Source organism: Schistocerca cancellata, chromosome 6, assembly GCF_023864275.1.
Source record: "Schistocerca cancellata isolate TAMUIC-IGC-003103 chromosome 6, iqSchCanc2.1, whole genome shotgun sequence".
Classification (NCBI taxonomy): domain Eukaryota; kingdom Metazoa; phylum Arthropoda; class Insecta; order Orthoptera; family Acrididae; genus Schistocerca; species Schistocerca cancellata.
In genome coordinates, this window is record NC_064631.1 from 168851474 (window position 1) to 168875846 (window position 24373).

Below are 24373 nucleotides of genomic sequence, written 5' to 3' on the forward strand. Positions count from 1 at the left end.
ACCTTCCTAACCATAAGGCCACGTTTTTCCAATTTTTAAGTACTTAGCGTAATTTTAATGGTGAAACGAGAATATATTTTGTTTTGCTTCTTTGTAAACTGTACGGGAAAAAAGCGTGCAGCACCACATACGTAATGAAACATGTGTTTTCCACGTATAAGCTCTTTCCCTTATATTAAATACCACCACTGCATTTATTTTTTTTTTGTGGTTTTAGGGCGCACAACTTCAATGGTCATTAGCGCCCTGACTACTCTAAAAATGCACCGCGAGGCACAAGTTGACAACAACAACTAAAAGGGAAAACACAATAAAAGACAGACGGACAGGCAGAGGATTAAAAAACATCATCAAATGTCCTTAGCGAGGTTTGTCAAATTGATAAAACAAAGAACACGAGCAGCTGCTCGTGGGTCATCCGCTAAAATGGCATCGAAAGTATTAGGCAGGTTAAGATCGAGGCGCAGTGTGGTAAGATCTGGACAGGACATTAAAATGTGCCTAACCGTCAGCAAGTGCCCACATGGGCAGAACGGCGCCGGCGCAGCCGTCAGCAGATGGCGATGGCTGAACCGGCAGTGTCCAATTCTTAACCTTGCTAAAACGACCTCCTCCCGCCGAGACGGGCGTGAGGAGGACGTCCAAGCCACGGGAAGAGGTTTTAAGGCCCGAAGCTTGTTGTCGGTAAGTGCAGCCCAATCGGCATGCCACAGCGACACGACGCGCCGACAAATGACCCTGCTAAAATCGGACGAAGGGACACAACAAGAAGCTGTCCGAGGCTGGAGGACCGCAGCCTTGGCCGCGGCATCTGCAGCTTCGTTCCCAGGGATACCGACATGGCCAGGAACCCACATAAAGCTAACCGGCGTACCGACGTCCACCAGCTGCTGGAGAGAGCGTTGGATCCGGTGTACGAAAGGGTGAACCGGGTACGGATCACTGAGGCTCTGGATGGCGCTCAGGGAATCTGAGCATATGACATAAGCAGAATGTCGGTGGCGGCAGATGTAAAGAACAGCCTGGTAGAGGGCAAAGAGCTCAGCTGTGAAGACCGAACAATGGCCATGGAGCCGGTATTGGAAACTTTGTGCCCCGACAATAAAGGAACACCCGACCCCGTCATTGGTCTTAGAGCCATCTGTATAAATGAAAGTCATGTTGATGAACTTCGAACGAAGTTCCAAAAAACGGGAGTGGTAGACCGAACCGGGGGTGATCTCTTTTGGGAGCGAGCTGAGGTCGAGGTGAACGCGGACCTGAGCCTGGAGCCAAGGTGGCGTGCGGCTTTCGCCCACTCGAAAGGTTGCAGGGAGTGAAAATTAAGGTGTTGAAGGAGGCGACGAAAGCGAACTCCAGGGGGTAGCAAGGCAGAGACATACAACCCGTATTGAAGGTCAAGAGAGTCGTCAAAAAAGGAACGATAAGACGGATGGTCGGGCATTGACAGTAGCCGACAGGCATACCGACAAAGCAGTATATCGCGCCGGTAGGTGAGTGGCAATTCGCCAGCGTCAGCATGAAGACTCTCTACGGGACTGGTATAAAATGCTCCGATCGCAAGTCGTAAACCCCGATGTTGTATGGAGTTGAGGCGGCGTAAGATGGATGGCCGTGCAGAGGACTATACGAAGCTCCCATAATCCAGCTTGGAGCGGACGATCGACCGATATAGACGAAGTAGGACGGTTCGATCCGCTCCCCACGACATACCACTGAGACCACGGAGGACATTTAAAGAACGGGTACAACGGGCGGCCAAATATGACACATGTGGAGACCAGCTAAGTTTCCTGTCAAAGGTAAGGCCTAAAAATTTGGTTGTCTCCACGATTGGGAGAGCAACGGGACCGAGTCGTAAGGACGGTGGGAGAAACTCTTTGTAGCGCCAGAAGTTAATACAGACCGTCTTCTCGGCAGAAAAACGGAAGCCATTGGCGACACTCCAGGAGTAAAGACGGTCAAGAGAACGCTGAAGACAGCGCTCCAGGACACGTGTACACTGCGCGCTGCAATAGATGGTAAAATCGTCCACGAAAAGGGAGCCTGATACATCAGCTGGGAGGCAATCCATTATTGGATTGATCGCGATGGCGAAGAGAGCGACGCTCAAAACTGAGCCCTGTGGCACCCCATTCTCCTGGCGAAAGGTGTCTGACAGGACAGAACCCACACGTACCCTGAACTGTCGATCCATTAAAAAGGAACGAATAAAAAGAGGGAGGCGACCGCGAAGGCCCCATGTATGCATGGTGCGGAGAATGCCCGCCCTCCAACAGGTGTCGTAAGCCTTCTCCAAATCAAAGAACACAGCCGCGGTCGGGCGCTTCCGTTAGAAGTTATTCATAATGAAGGTCGACAAGGTAACCAGATGGTCAACAGCAGAGCGGCGCCTTCGAAATCCACATTGTACATTGGTAAGTAGGCGTCGAGACTCGAGCAGCCAAACCAATCGAGAGTTAACCATTCGCTCCATCACTTTACAGACACAGCTGGTAAGCGAGATAGGTCGATAACTGGAAGGCAAGTGCTTGTCCTTCCCCGGCTTAGGAATCGGGACAACAATAGACTCGCGCCAGCATGCGGGAACATGTCCCTCAATCCAGATGCGATTGTATGTACGAAGAAGAAAACCTTTACCCGCAGGAGAAAGGTTCTTCAACATCTGAATATGAATAGAATCAGGCCCTGGAGCGGAGGACCGTGATCGGCCAAGTGCGGTTTCGAGTTCCCGCATGGTGAATGGTGCATTATAACTTTCACAATTCGAGGAGCGGAAGTCAGGTGGCCTAGCCTCCTCTGCCTGTTTGCGGGGGAGGAAGGCAGGGTGGTAATGAGCGGAGCTCGAAACCTCGGCGAAAAAGCGGCCGAAGGCATTGGAGACAGCCTCAGGGGCCACAAGGACTTCATTCGCGACCTTCAAGCCAGAAACTGGGGAGTGGACCTTAGTGCCAGATAGCCGGCGCAGGCTACCCCAGACAACAGAAGAAGGAGTAAAACTGTTGAAGGTGCTTGTGAAAGCAGCCCAGCTGGCTTTCTTGCTTTCTTTAATAATACGACGACACTGAGCACGTAATCGTTTATAATTAATACAATTCGCCACTGTAGGGTGGCGTTTAAAGGTGCGTAAAGCACGTCGACGAGCACGTAAAGCGTCTCTACATGCTGCGGTCCACCAGGGGACCGGTACGCGACGTGGAGAAGAAGTAGGGTGAGGGATGGAATATTCAGCAGCAGCGAGAATGACTTCCGTGAGGTGTGCGACCTGACGATCGCAGCTTGTGAAGGTTTGATCCTGAAAGGTCGCCCTGGAAGAGAAGAGCCCCCAGTCTGCCTTGGAGATGGTCCAACTAGAGGAGCACGGAGAGGGAGTATGCTGCAGGAGATGGATAACACACGGGAAGTGGTCGCTCGAATATGTATCAGCAAGTGCATACCACTCAAACCGGCGTGCAAGTTGGGGAGTACAGATAGAGAGGTCTAAATGGGAATAGGTATGAGATGTGTCCGAAAGAAAAGTAGGGGCGCCAGTATTGAGGCAGACAAGATTGAGCTGGTTGAAAAGGTCTGCTAACAAGGAGCCCCTCGGGCAGGGTGCTGGAGAGCCCCAAAGGGGATGGTGGGCATTGAAGTCTCCAGTTAACAAAAATGGTGCAGGTAGCTGAGCAATAAGTTGCATCATGTCTGCCCTGGTAACGGCAGATGACGATGGAGTGTAAACGGTACAAAAGGAAAACGTAAAGGTGGGGAGAGTAATGCGGATGGCAACTGCCTGCAGGCCGGTGTGCAACGTGATGGGATCGTAGTAAATATCATCCCGGACCAGCAACGTAACCCCTCCATGAGCTGGGATACCTACCACAGGGGGTAGGTCAAAACGCACAGAGGTGTAGTGTGCCAAGGCAATTTGATCGCATGGGCGGAGCTTCGTTTCCTGGAGGGCTACGACGAGCGGACGGTGCAAGCGGAGCAGCAACTTCAAGTCCTCTCGGTTGGAGCGAATGCTGCGAATATTCCAGTTAATAAGTGCCATCGTAAGAAAAGGAAGATGAGAGAAGGGGTCACCTCGAAGGCCGCTTAGGGCCTGGCTTCGAGCGAGCACTGCCGCCGCTATCAGTAGGCGGACAGTCATCGTCCATGGGGTCTATAGGGTCATCGGCCATCTCGGGAGGATGGCCGGGAGGGGGAGCTTCCTCCGCCGGTGAACGGCCAGATGTTCGGCTACCAGCGGTGCGGCCAGGCGAAACGGATGACGGCCTGGGGCGGCAACCGCTGGGTGGCGCAGGAGAAGAAAGGCGCCGTGGCGGAGAAGGAGAACTGTGCTTCCTATGCGCCTTTTTAGAAGGACGTTTGGTGGAAGTACCGGTCGAAGGCTGGGAGGTCGAGGGACGGAGGAAGTCTGCACGGGATGGTTCCTTCTTGAAGGCCCGTGCATCTGACTTCGGGGTCTTCGACTTAGCAGAAGCTGTGGAAGTGGCTGGTGTCTGTGGGGTGATGGGAGGAAGAGGAGACGTCGACCGTGCGATCTTAGCACTGGCCGAACGGACGACCGTGGTGCTGAAGGTCAGATCGCATGTCTGGGTTGTTACCTCCCGGGTAGTCCGAGGAGAGGCGAGGACAGTGCTGTATTTCCCCGCTGGGAGCAGCGTGGGCTTCCTACTAGCCAATAGCTTGCGAGCAGCCGAGGTGGACACTTTCTCTTTGACCCGAATTTCTTGGATACAGCGTTCTTCCTTATAGACAGGACAGTCGCGGGAGGATGCGGCATGGTCACCCTGACAGTTCACACAACGAGGAGACGGAGGTGGACAGTCACCCTCATGGGCATCCCTGCCACAAGTGACACATTTAGCCGCATTGGAGCAAGACTGTCGAGTGTGATTGAAACGCTGACACTGGTAGCAGCGCGTAGGTGTCGGGACATAGGGGCGAACAGAAATAACCTCGTAGCCCGCCTTGATGCGCGATGGCAGCTTAACACTATCGAAGGTCAAGAAAAGTGTCCGGGTCGGTACAAGGTCATTGTTGACCTTTTTCATGACCCTATGGACAGCCGTCACGCCCTGCTCAGCGAGGAAAGATTGAAGCTCCTCGTCAGTCAATCCGTCGAGGGAGCTACTATAGACTACACCACCAGACGAATTCAAAGTTCGGTGGGCCTCCACCCGGACAGGGAACGTGTACAAGAGTGTGGCCCGAAGCAGTTTTTGTGCCTGAAAGGCATTCTCAGTTTCTAGTAATAAGGTACCGTTACGCAACCTGGTACAAGATTTGACAGATCCGGCTATGGCATCTACGCCCTTCTGAATAACGAAAGGGTTGACAGAGGAAAAATCCTTTCCGTCCTCAGATCGAGAAACTACGAGGAACTGTGGGGCAGGCGGTAGTACTTTTGTCACTGTTGGCTGGTCACGTTTCCGTTTTTGGGTCGAAGTCGAAAGCGATGGAGTAGAATCCATTGCGGAGGAATCCCCCATGATTGCCAGCGTCTCCGATGGCGCGCTCCTTCCTTGTGGGGACCCTCTCAGAGGGCACTCCCGCCTTAGGTGAATGTTTACACCTCAGGTCACACCTCCCGAGAAACAGACGGAGGGACCAATCGGCATGGTCAGAAGGTATCAGCTCAGGCAATCACCCCTCCCTGGGCCTGGCCTTTACCAGGGGGTACGCGCGTGCCTTACATGTCTACCCAAGGCGGGGACTTACGCGTTACCCCGTCACCGGCTACGCGTGCGAACGCGTGGGTCGGCCTTCAGACACGCACAGGGAGGAAGGAAGAAGAGGAAAAAGAAGAGAGAGAGGGAGAAAGAGGACAGACTGTCTCAAACGCCGAGGCGGAGACCAGAGAAGGCAAGGAGAAGAAGGCAATGAGGAAGCAAGGAGAAGAAGGCAATGAGAAGGCAAGGAGAAAAAGGCAATGAGAAGGCAAGGAGAAAAAGGCAATGAGAAGGCAAGGAGAAAAAGGCAATGAGAAGGCAAGGAGAAGTCAAGGGAAAGAGTAAGGAAGACAGTGAGGTGGAGAAGAGCAAAGAAAGGAACCAACAAAAGGAAGGAAGAAACGAGAAGTGAAAAACCAAAAAGACCACGATTATAGATCGTGAAACCGTCCGTCTCCGGACGCAGGCGCTAACTACCCCCGTGAGGGGGATGGACTCCTTTTAGTCGCCTCTTACGACAGGCAGGAATACCTCGGGCCTATTCTAATCCCCGGACCCGCAGGGGGACCCACCACTGCATTTGCCGAGCCCTGTCCAAGCCGGAAACGTAGTTAAGAGTTCGGTACGTATTCTAAATGCTTCATGTACCATTCGAAACACCTTTTAACCAAGGTTTCAAAATTTTATGCAGACTGGATAACATCTATATCGGTATATGAATCGGCTCGGGTTGTGTTTTTCCCTTTGTTTATAACGTGCACGACAGGTATTGTTTTCATATGTACTATCTGCCATCTCAATTCTATCCTCCCTTGCTTTATTAAAACGACTAATAACACCTGTTTTTCCCGTGAGAGCAAGTTTTGTCATGATAGAGCAGATGTTATCTGGTCCGGGGGGCAGTGGTTTTGGATGATCTGATGCCTATTTCTTGCTCAGTCACGCTTCGTACCGTTGGCGGGCTTGGCCCTGAAAATATTTCTTCCATCAGTAGGCAGTTTGTCGGTGTGGCAGACTGCGCGTCCATAGTGTTATAAACCTTTGACTTGTTTGGATGGTCTGTATTCTTTACGTTTCCTTTTCACCTAAGGTGATCTATCTGTCTCAGAGTGATCAGTAGATGTACTCTCATTTAGGGGAGGCGGAGGGAGGGGGGGCGGCGACCAGCATGATTACAGAGGTTCTCTGTGTTTTCCCTAAACCATCGAGGCAATTTTTGAGATAGTTCTTTAGAAAGAGCACGGCCGATATCCATTCCCATCCGGGACAACATCCGAGCATGCACTCCGTTGTTGTTGGCGGTACGTTAAATCCTTATCTTCCTTCCTTCGTTGCTTGTTTCCACCCATGCCTCACACGCTTTAAGCCATATGAAGTTTCCCTGCATATTAAATTTTTTGTATGCTCTTGGCGCATTGCTACTTTCTGAAATCGCTGTTTGTCATCTTTATTCTTCCCCGTCCTTCGGCTGGCATGCCTGATGCGTATGCCTCTTCAGTAATCCGTATCAACACCAACCCTTTGTGGCCTTCCTCTTCCTCTCCAGATTCAATGTATCACGATACCACGATAATTCTTCCTCTGCCTCTTTGTTGTATGGACAATGACTTCGACAGTGATTCCTACCATTTTCATCTGCTTGTGTGTGTGTATGTGTGTGAACGTTGACCAAAACCCCATTGTCTTGCAGCATCCCCCACATGTCAGGAGACGTCGGCTCAGGGAACGCTAGAACCACATCCACCGCCGACTTGCCTTCGCCTGGTCTTGATATTCTAGTGGTGGAACCGGCAGTCATGGTTAACAAGTTACGCAAGGCTAGTGTATGTGCCATGTATTGATGGCGTAGTACTCAATGACGAGCACCGTGTTGGGCATGTTTTTAATATTATGGAGGTGAAATTGTAAATTTTGTGCTATACTGACTCGTTTCGGCTATTTTTTAACGTACCTCCACTACAAAATTTAACACAGTTGTCACTAATTTAGTTCCGAAGAAGACCTTATATCAACGTTGAAACAATGATCAAGGGGTTAAAATAAACCTTCCATTATGCAACTGAGAAGTTGCTTATTATTTCTTCACGCAAATTACGTATTATGGTCGCTGCTCCAGCCATATAAAAGTTGTAATGAGATTATCTAACATTGTCAGAATAGGAGAAAACGATCGTAAGCAGATAATGAAATAAAATAATAATTTTTTTTAACTTTTAAAATTTTCTACATATCGTCTAAAACGCATTTAATATTAAATTTATGTGATAAAAAATTAATGTTAAATGCGATTGAGACTGTGTACAGAAAATTTAGTAAGTTTTTAAATTTGTTATAATTTTACATTTGATTAACCAAATTTTAAGATTATAAAATTAGTGTCGTACACGACATGAAGCACAAGTGGGCCCACGTGTCCTTTCTACAGCTTCCCCATGCCACCGAAGTCTCCCATGATAAACGCCAGATACGTTATCTTATTCAACAGACTGAGGAAGTCACCTCTGTTGCTGCCATTTCGTGGGTTCCGGTATACTACCACAACGGACATTAAACGATTTTTATTCATGCTCTGATAGCACTTACCCCCAACGGATTATATCCAGTAGCTGTACGTAGTTGCTTAAATTCATCTCTAGGAGACAGTAGCGTTCCAAAGGATTGGAAAAGGGCACAGGTCATCCCCGTTTTCAAGAAGGGACGTCAAACAGATGTGCAGAGCTATAGACCTAGATCTCTAACGTCTATCACTTGTACACGTATCATGTTCGACCATAATGACTTTCTTGGAGACTAGAAATCTACTCTGAAGGAATCAGCATGGGTTTCGAAAAGACGATCGTGTGAAACCCAGCTCGCGCTATTTGTCCACGAGACTCAGAGGGCCACAGACACGGGTTCCCATGTAGATGCCGTGTTTCTTGACTTCCGCACGGCGTTCGATACAATTCCCCGCAGTCGTTTAGTGAACAAAGTAAGAGCATTTGGACTATCAGACCAATTGTGTGATTAGATTGAAGAGTTCCTGGATAACAGAACGCAGCATGTCGTTCTCAATGAAGAGAAGTCTTCCGAAGTAAGAGTGATTTCAAGTGTGCCACAGGGGCGTGTCGTAGGTCCGTTGCTATTCACAATATACATAAGTGACCTTGTGGATAACATCGGAAGTTCACTGAGGCTTTTTGCGGATGATACTGTGGTACATCGAGAGGTTGTAACAATGGAAAATTGTACGGAACTGCAGAAGGATCCGCAACGAATTGATGCATGGTGAAGGGAATGGCAATTGCATCCCACTGTAGACAAGTGTAATGTGCTGCGAATACATAGAAAGAAAGATCCTTTATCATTTGGCTACAATACAGCAGGCCAGCAACTGGAAACAGATAATTCCGTGAATAATCTGGGAGTAGGTATTAGGAGTGATTTAAAAAGGAATGATCGTATAAAATTGATCGTCGGTAGAGCGGATGCCAGACTGAGATTCACTGGAAGAATCCTAAGGAAATGCAATCCGAAAACAAATGAAGTAGGTTACAGTAAGCTTGTTCGTCCACTGCTTGGATATTGATCACCAGTGTGGGATCCGTGCCAGATAGGGTTGATAGAAGAGAGAGAAGATCCAACGGAGAGCAGCGCGCTTCGTTACAGGATCATTTAGTAATCGCGAAAGCGTTACGGAGATTATAGATAAACTCCAGTGGAAGACTCGGCAGCAGAGACGCTCAGTATCTCGGTACGGGCTTTTGTTGAAGTTTCGAGAACATACCTTCACCGAGGAGTCAAGCAGTTATTGCTCCCTCCAACGTATATCTCGCGAAGACACCATGAGGATAAAATCAGAGAGATTAAAGCCCACACAGAGGCATACCGACTATCTTTCTTTCCACGAACAATACGAGACTGGAATAGACGGGGAACCGATAGAGTTACTCAAAGTACCCTCCGCCACACACCGTCAAATGGCTTGCGGAGTATGGATGTAGATGTAGATTGTTTTGTAATACACTAGTTGAGTACTCGGCATTGCTTAAGTGTGTATTCATTCCAGTCTTATATTAGTCTATCTCCTATATCCCTGCTGTATCCTCCTCTCCGTCTCTATCTCCTCCTCGCCCCCTCTCTCTGGTCACATCTCTTTATCAATCTCCTGTCCCTCTCTCTGTACATTAGCTCCTCTCCCGGCTCTCCGTCAATCACCTCTATCTCTAGCGAATTTCTCTGTGCAGTTTTACGCAGCCTAATGTTTATGACATCACACATGCTTGACTATGTGCCGTAGAGTGATACAATTTATAGGTATATTCAGTGGAATAGATAAATAGTGCCTCAGAAAAATTTTTCGATTACAGTTAATACTAAAGAAGTAACAAATTAATACGTCATATATCAACAGACAGTTTTTCACACATCTCAGTGCTTATGACGCCGTACCTCGTGAACTGTGTATCGTAAAATGATAGGTACATTGAGTGATATATTAAATATATGTGAATACTGTCGACAAAACGTGTTGGGAACACAGCTGATAGGAAAGAAATAATAAATTAAAGCGTCATATCTGATGATGCAGTTTTACCGCATGAATATCGAAAACGCATTAAGCCATAAACGTTTTTTCTTTCAGCGTTTAGTGGGGGGAGGTGGGGGTATCAGCGAGAAAAACGTTCGTAAAGGTTTGGAATTGTGTGTAATGTTTGTTGCAAGTAATAAATGTACGTAATGAGGTTGAAATCGATCTACGAGCTGAGGAGGAACGTTTTACCTGCGTGTTTGTCAGGGTAGTCACGTTTCACATATATTTCACCTATATTTAACATATTTCTCACATATTTGTACACGTATTTCACCTCTATCTCTAGCGAATATCACTGTGCAGTTTCACGCAGCCTAATGTTTATGACATCACACCTGCTTGCTGGAGTGCTCTCATACTGGATGAATATACAGAGTCCGCCAGAAAGGTGTATACACTCTTTGTCACGCTTTATCGATATATCGATATTGTCGTTTGGTATGAGTTACGAATGTGTTGTAGTATGGTCTTCGGCTCAACAGATGTTAGTACTTTCATCTCGGTATTGAGAAAACAAGATGACAGGAACACGCTTGACATTCTAGCAACGAAAATTAATTGTAATGTGATTTTTCAAGTTTGACAATGCCGTTGAAGTGCAACGTCAGTGTAGGCGGGAGTTCGACACTGAACCGCCAATCCACCTAAGAATTAAACGCATCATTGACAAGTTTGAATTGCATGGAACGATTTGTGATATTCACAAAGGAAGACCAGGAAGGCAGTTTACGGCTACAAGTATTGCTTCGTCGGCTGTGGTGTTGGAAACGTTTGTTAATTCTCCACAGAAGTCTGCTACGCAATGTGCACGTGAAGTGGGGGTTTAGCAGTACAAGTGTGCGAAGAATTCTGAAAGCTGCAAAATGGAAAGTTCACATTCCACGATTACTGCACGCGATTCATGATGACGATCCTGATCACTGAATGCAATTTGGCAAATGGTATCAGTAAATGGTAACTGATGGCGAAAAATTTGTGACGAAGGTAGTGTGGAATGACGAGGCACAATTTAAAATTAATGGTACTGTGAATCAGCATAACAATGTGTACTGGGCACCTTAAAATCCGCATGTTTATGTGGATAAAGCGGTCAATCTATCAAGGGTTCATGTATGGTGTGGACTATCATCTAGGGGTTTAGTAGGACCCTATTTCTTTGATGCTACTGTCACTGGAGAAGTGTACCTAGAAATGTTACGCACATCAATTTCGTCATGTATAAGTGCCCTTTATGGACCTGGTGAAGACGTCTTCTACCAATGGGAAGGGGCGTCATTACACTACCACCTAGACGTACGAGCTTTCCTGGATGACAGTTTTCCGGGGGATTGGATTGGACGAAGGTGGCCCATTGAACTCCCTCAATGGTCGCCATATCTAACACCTATGGACTTTAAGTTGCGGGGAACTGTGAAAGATAACGTCTACCGACGTAAGCCACGCACCCTGGAGGAACTTCGCCAGGAGTTTACAGCGACATGTGCAGCGATCTCCACTGTAACATTGATTGACGTAGTTGCGGTGACTGCTGGTCGTTTTATTATGTGTATAGCCGCCAACGGTGAACATTTTGAACATTAAAAATAACCATGTGCTAAACTGAAGGTTGTATAACACGAGTCACCAGTCACTAAATGTAAAATAAACACATAAGTAATACATTTCGTTCCTTAAAGTGTGTATACATTTTTCTGGAGGACTCTGTAGTCTATTTGCGCGTCACTAGCTACGCTACTTAATACTATACTACCACCCCTGTGATAGGTAGCTGGTTTGTGACCACACAGTGACTCTATCCAGACAGTAAGTGATCCGTGTACCACGTTTGGTTGAAATTGATCCTGTAGTTTAGGAGGAGATGTAGATAATGTACACATACATAAAGTACATGCATTCTTTTTATATGTTTGGGCTAACGGGATGTACCTGAATCACTACACAATACGATTTTGAACATCTTTTGACACTATACCCGACTGAGCCATAGTAATGATTGACACATATTTTTCACATAAATTATCAACTAGCTGTATGCTATCAAATATACATCTTAGTGTAAGTTTCTCCACACTCTGACAACTGGTTGTGTCCGCTGGTCCTGACTTACGTGTAAGCTCTCTGGAAGTTGTTGCGTCCTGTGGACTAAAACGCCGGCACCGGCAGCGAGACCGGCCAGGAATTAGCACGCGGGGTACTTGTGATCCTCTTCGATAAACTATACTGCAGCTGTGGGAACTCGGAAGCACACAAGATTGGTGGAGGGTGGCAGCACGTCCTGCATTAGGGTTACCGTTTTCCATCTGTAGTGCCAGTTCCAAAGTCACATTATACTACGCTGTATCATACTTAAGACGCTTCTGATTGACAAGTTCAGAGTAATTTTTGTTCATGGCCAGCTGGAGGCCCTACAGTGCACACATTAACTGTCTCTGAATTGCATTCGGTTATGTTTTGCGGTCCGGCACAATTTGTCCGTCGTTCACCATTGTGACACTGTTCCTGGGTGTGGCCACATGTAAGGCATTTATAAAATTGAATGACAGTCTGAACATAAGGATCTACTGTGCATCTCATATTCATGATGTAGACCATTGGAAGTCTCTGACCAGCGAAAATAGTTTCAGCTGACTGAGACAAGACATATTTAACTTCTCCGTGTCACAATTTTTTTTTCAAGATATCGTGGGCATCAAGAATTTTCAGTTCCGAAGATATTTCCTCCGAAGATCCTTCGTCGGTTATTTTAATATCTGTGTCTCGCACCAGATCATCCTTGACGACAAAGATACGAAGTATATAAAATTTCACTAATTAGTGGTTTGCAATAGCTTCTATACGGTTTGACCACTGAATCGATTTCAGCTCATCTGGTTTTCAGCTTTCGTACATATATTGCGAATGCCGTGCGTTCATAAGATTTGTCGACCTGGGAAAAGTGTTCGACAGTATAAAATGGTGCAAGACGTTCGAAATTACGAGGAAAACAGAGATAGGCTATACGGAAAGACGGGTAATATACAATAAATACAAGATCTAAGAGGGAACAATAAGAGTGGAAGACCATGAACGAAATGTACGGATTAAAAAGAAAAAAAGTCGGACATCGTTATAGTCTTTCGCCCTACTGTTCAGTCTATACATCAAAGAAGCACTGATGGAAGTAAAAGAAAGGTTCAGGAATGCAATTAAAATTCAGGGTCAAAGAATATCAGAGGCAAGATTCACTAATAACACGGCTATTTTCAATAAAATTGAAGAACAATTACACGATCTGTTGAGTAGGATGAACAGTCTAGTGAGTACAGAATATGAATTGAGAGTAAATTTAAGAAAGTTGAAAGTAAAGAGGAGTAGCAGAAATGAGAGTAGCGAGAAAGTTAACAGCTGTAATACGGACAACGAAGTAGACGAAGTTAAGGAAGTCTGCTACCTGGACAGCAAACTAACCCATGATGGACGAGGGACATCAGTATTCTGACTGGTTTGATGCCGCCACCACGAATTCCTCTCCTGTGTACACCTCTTCATCTCAGAGCAGCACTTGCAACCTACGTCCTCAATTATCTTCTGGATGTATTCCAATCTCTGTCTCACTCTACAGATTTTACACTCTAGTAACATGGAAGCTATTCTCGGATGTCTTCACAAATGTAATACCATTCTGTCCCTTCTGGTCAGTGTGTTTACCATACATTCTTTTCCTCTTCGATTCTGCGCAGAACGTCCTCATTCCTTATTAGTCCGCTCAATTTTCAACATTCTTCTGTAGCACCACCTCCCAAGTACGCCGATTCTGTTCTGTTCCGGTTTCCCCATTACCATACAACGCTGTGCTCCAGACGCACAGTCTCAAAAATTTCGGCCTCAAATTACGACCTATGTTTTATACCAATGGACTTCTCTTGGACAGTAATGGCCTTTTTGTCAGTGATAGTCTGTTTTTTATGTCCTCCGTGCCCCGTCCGCCTCGGTTTATTTTATTGCCTAGCTAGCTGAAATTATTGCCTTCATCTAATTCGTAACCATCAATGACAATGTTAAGTTTTCGCTATTCTCATTTCTGCTACCGCTCATTGCTTTCGTCCTTCTTCGATTTACTCTCAGTCTATATACTGTACTCAGTAGACTTAAATCCATTCCGCAGCTCTTGTAATCCATCTCCACTTTCACTCAGGATAAAAATGTCATCAGCGAATCGTATCATTGACACCCTTTCGCCTTGAATTGCAATTTCACTCTAGAACCTTTCTTTATATCCATTATTGTACCTTCCTTTGATAAATTGAACACTAGGGGACAAAGACTACATACCTACCTTACACCCGTTTTAACCCGAGCACTTCGTTCTTGATCTTCCTCTCTTACTATTCCCTCTTGTTTCTTGTACATGTTGTATAATACCCGTCTCCCCATATAGCTTACCCCTATTTTTCTTAGAATTTTGAACATCTTGCTCCATTTGATATTGTAGAACGCTTTTTCCAGGTTGTGTCTTGATTTTTCTTTAGCCTTGCTTCCATTATCAACCGTAACATCAGAACTGCATCCCTGGTACCTTAACCTTTCCGAAAGCCCCACTGATCATCCTATAACACATCCTTATTTTTCTTTTACATTCTTCTCTATATTATTCTTGAGAACAACTGTGGTGCATGAGCTGTTAAACTGATTGTGAGATATTTCTTAGCCTTGTCAGTTCTTCCAATCTTCCGATTAGTGTGAATGATATTTTTCCGGAAGTCAGATGGTATATCGCCAGACTCATATATTCTACATATCAACATGAATAGTCGTTTTGTTACCATTTCCCCCAGTCATTTCAGAAAATCTGATGGAATGTTACCCATCCCTTCTGCCTTAAATGGTTGAAATGGCTCTGAGCAATATGGGACTTAACATCTGAGTAATCAGTCCCCTAGAACTTAGAACTACTTAAACCTAACTAACCTAAGGACATCACACACATCCATGCCTGCGGCAGGATTCGAACCGGCGACCGTAGCAGTAGCGCAATTCCAGACTGAAGCGCCTAGAACCGCTCGACCACCACGGCCGGCCTTCTGCCTTATTTGATCTTTAATCATTCAATGTTCTTTTAAATTCTGACTCTAATACTGGATTCCCTATCTGTTCCCTATCGACTATTGTTTCGTCTTCAATCACATCACACAAGTCTTCCCCTGCTTAGAGGCCTTCAATGTACTCTTTTCACCTATCCACTCCCTCTTCTGCATTTAACAGGGGAATTCCCACTGCACTCCTAATGTCATCACGATTGTTTTAAATGTCACGACAGTTTGTTTTGACTTTTGCATATGCTGAGTCAATCCTTCCGACAATCATTTCTTTTTTGATTTCTCTACAAGTTTCTTGCAGGCATTTCACAATAGTTTCCCTGCACTTCTTATTAATTTGATTCCTATGTGACATATTATTGTATTCCTGAATTTCCCTGAACATCTTGGTACTTTCTTCTTTCGTCGATAAACTGAAGTATTTCATTTGTCACCCATGGGTTTTTCGTAGTTGTCTTCTTTGTACCTCTGTTTCCCTTTCCAACTTCTATGATAGTCCTTTTTAGAAATGTCCATACCTCATCAACTGAACTGCCTATTGGGCTATTCCTTGACGCAGTATCTAGAACCTCAGAGAACTACAAGTGTACTTCTTCATTCCTTCGTACTTCCGTATACCGTTTCTTTACGATTTGATTCTTTCTGACTAGTCTCTTAAACTTCAGCTTTGTCTCCATCACTACTAAATTGTGATCAGAGTCTGTATCTGCTCTTTGATACGCCTTACAATCCAGTATCTGATTTCGGAATCACTGCCTGACCCTGATGTAAACAAACTGAAATATTCCGATGTCTCCCAGCCTTTTCAATGTATACATACTCCTCTTGTGATTTTTCAACAGAATATTCGCTATTATTTGCTGATATTTATTGCAGAACTCAATTAGTCGTTCTTCTCTCGCATTCCTAACACAAAGCCCATATTCTTCCGTAACACTTTCGTCTAGTCCTTTTCCTACAACCGCATTCCTGTACCCCATAAATATTATAGTTTTATCTCCCTTTACGTATTGAATTATCCTTTCAATATCCTCATATACTTTCTCTGCCTCTTCATCTTCAGTTTCCGATGTCGGCATGTATACCTGAAATATTGTTGTCGGTGTTAGATTGTTGTTGATTCTGAGGATAGCAACCCTGTCACTGAAATGTTCACAATAACATACTCTTTGTCCCGCCTACCTATTGAAAACGAATCCTACTGCTGTTATACCATTCTCTGCTGCCTATACTCATCTGACCAGAAATCCGTGTCTTCTTTCCATTCTACTTCACTGACCCCACCCATATCTAGATTGAGCCTTAGTATTTCACTTTTCAGATTTTCTATCTGTCCTACCGTGTCCAAACTGTGACCTTCCAAGCCCTGCGTTGTAGAACGTTATGATTTCTTTGGTTATTCAATCTTTTCTCAGGGTCACCTTCTCGTTGTCTGTTCCCACCTGAAGATTCGAATGGAGCATTATTCCGATATATTTTACCAATGGAAAGATCAACATGACACTTTTTCAATTACAGCCATACCTCCTGAGTATACACATTATGTGTCTCTGCCTTCTCCATCCTTGTGCCGTTGAGCATAGTTGATTATTCTGCGTTTGGAGACAGTTTCCCACCCCAAGGGGAACAGAGTGCGCTGGACCTATGTCAACCCCTCCGCCCTCCTAAACAAGGCCGTTGACAGAATGAGGGTGACTTCTTTTGCCAAAAGCCATCGGACGCCACAGATGATAATTTTTATTCAAAATTTAAGCAGCGGCAGGGCTGGAGCCCAGAACCAAGGACGCGTTGATTACTAGTCAAAGACGCTACGACTAGACCACGGGTTTACAGAGTACCACTGGCGGAAAAGGGATTCCTGGCCACGAGAATTCTTTTGGTTTCGAACATAGGTTACAATTTGTGTAAAAAATTTCTGAGATTATTGGTCTGGAGTACAGCATTGTATAGCAGTGAAACATGGACTGTGGAACAACCGGAACAGAAGAGAACCGAAGTGTTTGATATTTGGTACTACAGAAGAATATTGAAAGTGAAGTGGACTGATAAGGTAAGAAATGGTTCTTTGCACAGAATCGTCGAAGAATGGAATATATTGGTTACACTGACAAGAAGAATGGAGAGGATGATACAGCTGTTAAGACGTCAATGAACAATTTCCATGCTACTCGTGGGAGCTGTAGAGGGCAAAACCTGTACAGGAAGACAGCGATTTGAATACATCCAGAAAATAATGTATGACTTACTTTGCAAGTGATACTCTGACACCTGATACGAAGAGTTTGCCACAGGAGAGAAATTCGTGGCGGGACGCTTCAAATCAATTAAAAGACGGACATACACTCAGGAGTTGCTCAGAGACTGAGGCATTACATCGGATTTTACAACTGGACCACAGTCGCCTAATCGGTATTGGAGAGACCCGTGTCGATCCCCTGTCTCGTTCCATCTGCCTTCTCTTTCGGTATGATGATGAGTTTTCCCTGTCATAGATACATTCACATCCACACCAACTTCCGTCTTATCCCATGTTCCCTCTATTCCCTCGATACTTTCTACCACCGATGTTGACAGTTCGTTGGGCTTCGCTATACATGGTACAGCACAGTCAATACGCTCCATTCCGCCTACATTAAGATCGGAGGTTTTGTTGAGCTGTATAGGTTTACCTCCCCTGAAAATTGTCAATGAGTTTTTAAGACGGTGTGGGTACTTATCCACTTTGAGACCTAATCGTTTCTTTGGAAGTATACTAGCAGATCTCCGCGAATACAATGTCTTTGTCAATACCTGTTACTGCACTGACGTCTTCCAGTCCTGTATTCCCCTGATTTAGTAATATGTTAAAAGCATTCGATAACGGTGACAACACAATGCCCTGTGCCAGTTCGTCTAGCACTTTTCCTTCGCTGTCAGCTTCCTCGACGCGGATAGCCGGAAACGATAAAACAGTTTCACGCGGTTTCCTTAGTTTATCTGAATACTACTATATTTCGACTGACAAAGTTTTTTTCTATTCCCCCATGAAGCCTCACTGAACTACATAAACACTAACACTTCTTGTCAGACGTAGCGGTGCCTCAGCTGCCTGTGGTACGTTGTTCACATGGCGGGAATTAGGCACAGACTGCAACGTCCTGTTGCTCCGAAAGTTTGACCGCCGGCCGGGGTGGCCGTGCGGTTCTATGAGCTACAGTCTGGAGCCGAGCGACCGCTACGGTCGCAGGTTCGAATCCTGCCTCGGGCATGGATGTGTGTGTTGTTCTTAGGTTAGTTAGGTTTAATTAGTTCTAAGTTCTAGGCGACTGATGACCACAGAAGTTTAGTCGCATAGTGCTCAGAGCCATTTGAACATTTTTTGAAAGTTTGACCAGTGGCGTATTGGTACTAACCAGGAATAAACTTAATCACCAGTTTTGGAGAAAAGTGCGACGAAATCGTAGCGACATTTGGAATTTCAGACGAGTATCTCAGTACCATCGGTTTACGGACCTGTATGCAAACTGAAAACAAACGAGATAATTGTCGTACATTGACCGACTGAATAATTTCTATTGCTAGACATCAGTACCGGAACTAGTTATTGCAGTCCGCATGTGATGGAGAGCCTGAACCTAAAGTGCTCTTGTGTTTCTGATGAAATATGGCCGCATTTATCAGGGTACACGAAATTGCAAAACAGTCGACGGAGTTCAGAAAATCCTTATCATGTCGTCTCCATGATATAAATAAACCAGTAATGTTGTAATTAGTGCAATCACTAGGCAGATTTTTTTCCAAATTACCACACATTCTGATAGGTATGTGAACAATGCGCTAGAATATCGTTAACATTTGGAGACATTTTCGTTAGTTGCTGCTTCACTTAAGTTTATCATGTAGATAAGAACAACTATTTTGTATTCTGAATGTTTATTCTGTTTTTAGCCAGACGTGTTTCTTCTAGCCACACTCGGCATCGTCGATGGTCTGTAATATAAAGCATATTATTTAACTGTTTACATATATTTAGGAGGCACGTAGCGTTGAAACGGACCACTTGAATCCGACTTATCTGGCGCCCTAGAAATTTAGAAATTGGCACTGTTTAGTTCTGTTGCTATTTCGTACTGTCACAGGTACACGTAGTCTCTGAAAGACGGAGGAGCTGCTTTTTTTAAATTTTTTTTATTTATTTTTTATTTACCTCTTCACAGTCAGTTTGATTGTGACTGTACCCTGTAAATGTGTGTGTGAGAGTGGGACGCGAGAATGGGTGTATTTCGAAATTGCCTCTGTACGTTCAGAGTTCGTAGGTCTGTGGGACCGTATTACCAATCTAACTTCGTAGATGGGAACCGCAGGGACCAGAGAGATTCCGTCAGTGATAGAGGCGGATGTAAGTTTAGTACGACACAGATACGTGCGTAGTAATCCACCTCCCCTCCAATGGGAATTTACGCCTTCACTGAACGCCGGGTGGACATTTCGAACGAGAGCGGCTTCTAGCACTCTTCCGTTGGGCTTTGTAAACATTGGACGCTTCAATATGCCATCCTTTTCTTTTATAGACAAAGGTGTTATCCTCCTGTACGTTAAATTGAGATGATGATTAGTTTTACTCATTTCATTAGTGGTGGATATGCAAGTGCTTCGCGACGACCTATTTCCACTTTAGCGTAAATTCGTGTACTAAAGCTTCGTTTTGTTAGAGGAGCAGGTTAGTGCAGCTCTTGCCTACAAGATTAAGTTATTATGATCGATATTATCAGGTATGTATGTCAGCGTTTTGATACCTAGAGTATTGAGTTGTGAGTCCTGATTTTCCGATATCTTCACGAGGTTGCCCTTGTATCTGCCGGTGTAATTTTTTACTGCTAAGTTCCCACGCGTTTCATACTATGGTATAAATACTTTGCTATAACTGTTCGGCTGATCCCGGCTGAGGTTCGAGTCCTCCCTCGGGCATGGGTGTGTGTGTTTGTCCTTAGGATAATTTAGGTTCAGTAGTGTGTAAGCTTAGGGACTGATGACCTTAGCAGTTAAGTCCTATAAGATTTCACACACACTTGAACACACACTACTTTGCTATAAATGATGTTGTTCAAATGCAAGATCAAAAGCAACGAATGTAATGAATATCGAAATGTGTGCAGAATATCTGTGCATATTCCAAGTTTTGTTTTTCTTGGATATAGTGTGAATTCTGTTTCTCAGTACGTCATATGTATTGAATTTGGTCACCACAGATGCACGATCCAAGTTCCGTCATAGGATCCGTAATCCTGAGCATGATTCCCGTATACTTGTGTGCGAAACTGTTATATCTTCGATCCCCACATTCACGTGATGGTCGTGAATAGGACTAGGCAGGCTTGACGTGTGTCTCTGACACCTCCGATTTCTCTCTGATCATCTACAAGACAACAAATTGTAGACGTATATGTAGTTAGGCTCCTGCATGTATAGGTATGGATCTGAACTCAGTGTTCTCCGCTCCCTTTACCACACTGTTACTCTCCCATTGGCAACAAGATGTCTTCGAGTATTTTATACCTATATTACTGATTTCCTGCATGAGTGTATCCCAAGGTAACGCTACAGGATAGTCTTGTCATACTACCCATATACCGTTGAACATCACAAGCCCTCTACTTTTGTAAACATTTGATGATTGTAGAGAGATGTCCTTAAACGACATACTGATGCAAGTCCTTATTCTTTCTTACTCAGTGTATTTGGATTGAGATAAATGAATCTATTGCTACTTTAATACACCCTGTAGCACATTCTCATCTCTAAATGCATCCCACATGAGGCTCCAGTGTGCTGATGTATCAGGAGCAGAAGTATGAAACCAGAATGTCCCTATATATTGTGCTAGCTGTCAGCGAAGAGCCCGTGAGACTGCGTCTTCCTATAACGGCTGACGACGAATGTCAACACACAGTAACCCAAGTTCGATACATCGGTATCTGTTTCAAATAGACAAACATATCGACTTTTCTGACTACGAACTACTATTTGCGGACAGCATTGGTTTTCTGATATCATTTGAAGAAAAATGTTGCAGAATCTCTTGCTTGTCTAAGCTTTCGGTGAACATGCACTAGGAAAAACATAATGTTTCGAGTGGTTCAAAAAATTCAAAAGTGGTGATTTTGACGTGACAAACGACGAGGGCGGGAAACCACCGAAAAATTTCGATGACAATTAATTGCAGGCCTTATAGGATGAAGATGATATTCAAACTCAAAATAAACTCGCTGAACAATTGAACGTGACGTATAAAGCCATTTCTCTACGATTGAAAGCTATGGGAAAGGTGCAGGAAATGGGAAAGTGGGTTCCGCATGAACTGAATGAAATACAGCAAGCAAATCGAAAGACCACTTCTCAAAAGCTACTCGCCAGATGCAAAAGAAAGTCTTTTCTCCATCGAATAGTGACAGATGATGAAAGTTGCACACATCTTGAGAATCCTAAGCGTCGTAAATCATGGGTGAATCCAGGTAAACCATCGATATCCACTGCAAGACCAAATAGCTTTGGGAAGAAGACAATGCTCGGTGTTTGGTGGGATCAGAACGGTGTCATCTATTATGAGCTGCTAAAGCCTGTTGAAACTGTTAACACTGATTACTACCAGCAGCAAATGATCGATTTAAATCGAGTATCACTTGAAAAACGACCGGAATGTGGAAAAAGGCAACACAAAGTCATATTGTTCCATGATAACGACCCATCACACACAGGAAAACGGGCCAGGAAAACGTTTGAGGCGTTGAGTTGGACTGATAACAGAAATCCAAACAGCATGGTGGTCCATGCGACGACCTAGCGACAGAAACGTAGCTGTGGACGCAAGTCCGTAGGTAATAAGATTGGCACGTGTTGTGAGTGATATGGACAATCGTAGTTGTCGGTGAGACTGTTCCACACGGACGTATGGCTTGCAACCGGTGGCGTGCCGGGTCACTGGTGTTGATTGCAGTCAGTGATGTTTTATGTCTATTTTCAAGTAGGGTCCCTGCCAAATATCTTTTAACTCCACCTCCAAGTGGATGTACGTCCCTTAGAAGGTATTTACGGTCATGTCCGTATGACCTTTTTTGGTCATTATCCTCTCAGCAATCGTCTCCTGCAGCTTGACCACATTTGACAAAATTGCCCAGTAGTGCACGCCTCGCCGGTAATGTCAGGGAGATATAGCGAAAATTACTGAAACATGGTTAGTATGAGTCTTGCTTAAAGTGACAGCAGAGAGGGGCAAACACCTTCCTTGTTGCCAAGGCTAACACAATGTTTCGAATCACTTCACATATAGCTAATGGATGCATAGCGAGAGTCATGATGTGTATTGACATGTTGCATTCTTGCTTTCGTTAAGGGGACGTCATAGACACAAAAAATATATTAAATTAACCTAGCACCGTTCCCAAAAACACCTCCCATACGCTAGCAGTGCTGACGAGGCAGCGTGAAATGAAGCAAGATAATATAGCCAAAGAACGAGAGGCGTATGCATATGAGTAGATGTATCTTTACTGTATATTGTCTTGGTCTGTATACCCGCGGCTGTTTTATCCTATTTCGTCTCGGCGCTTATCCTGTTACATGGTGGCACGTCAACACTGCTAACATACGGTGGTGGGTTACATTCATATATTTTTTGGACATATATTGTCCCTTTAGGGAAAACAAGAGTCTAAAGCGTCAGCTCACATCAGGACACTGACTATGCTTCTCTTACATGTAAGTTCGTAAGCTTCCACGGTCGCTGTCATTTTGAATAGAATAATTTTGGATATCGGACCGTGCCATGATGAACATTAAAGCCCTAAATTGGCCACATCTCGACCGACTTGCTGCGGTCCTCTTCAGGGAGTGAACGTCAGTGAATAGAACCGCAGCAAGCTGTCTAAACATCGGCAATTTATTGCTTTAGTAGTTTATCACGATGCAGTCCAATACTCAAAATTAGGTTACTTGAAATAACACTGATCGTATAAGTAGACGCACTTACAAAATGTTTCTGAGAACAACGATGTACTAATGGTCACCACAACCCAAGCCTGATAACGTCACAGCCTGTAGGCGAGAATTAGTGGCCACCCACAATCATTCAGGGGAAGCCGCCCTGATTAAGACCAACCTCAATGCATGGTTCGGAACTGGGTCGACTTCCCACGTGGTACGCGCTGCCCTAAATTATTGAAGCTGTGCTATGAAGCCATCTGAGAGCAAGTGACTGACGGGTCCCGTCGTATGCCCACGCGTTTTGGCGTGTCACCAAGTATGGAGTCTGGAGGCGGTCACGGAACAGGGCCGTTGGTCTGCCTCCAGCTCCAGCCTGCCGGTGCTCTGCCCGCGACGCCGCAAATGTCCTGGAAGGCGGAGGCCACTCACCGCTCGCCGACACGTCCAGCCGCATCAATAATGCAGACGGCCTTCGACAGCGGCGGGCCTGCCGGCTGCCGGCTGCCCGCGCCTTGGATCGCCTTCCAGCTGACACCCGCCTCACCCCCGCTGCCACGGCTGCCCCCTCTCTCCTGGAGCACTCCGCCGCCAAAGTGTTACTTCTTGTTGCACTCTATCCTTCTTTCCAAGATGTTTTCCGGACTACTATCCAGTTTCGGTTTGTGGCCTCAGCTTCTTGACTCTCTTCTTCTGTTACAGACTAGAAATTAATACCAGGCAACAGAGCCTATTTTGCATAAAAAACTTGTTTCCTCAAATTTCGTAACTAGTATCACCAAATTAACCATTTATAAAACGTTAAGACAAGTGTTTCCAAACGTCTGAGAAACTTGGTTGAGACGCCCTGCTAAACCTGCAGGACAGGACAAGTAGTCTAAATTGTGATAAGGGGCCAAAATAAGCGTTTGTCAGTTACACTCGAACATACACTTTACTTACTCGACCAAACATTACAAGAGCCGAGAAAATTAAAAAAAAACCACAGCATTAATTTTTGTAACTTAATAACCGGCTGAATACGGCTTGCAATCTCATGCCTTAAGGGCAAGACAACTTTAATTTAAAATCGGCTGAAAGCCAATAACATAACACTCAAACCAAAATCAGAA

The 24373-nt window shown here is 45.0% G+C and overlaps 1 protein-coding gene across 1 annotated transcript in view; it reads left to right on the forward strand.

The window, feature by feature from the left end:
- The window catches only part of LOC126088227 (lachesin-like), a 580958-nt gene that overhangs the window by 30901 nt on the left and 525684 nt on the right, over positions 1-24373 (forward strand). The window lies entirely within an intron of this gene.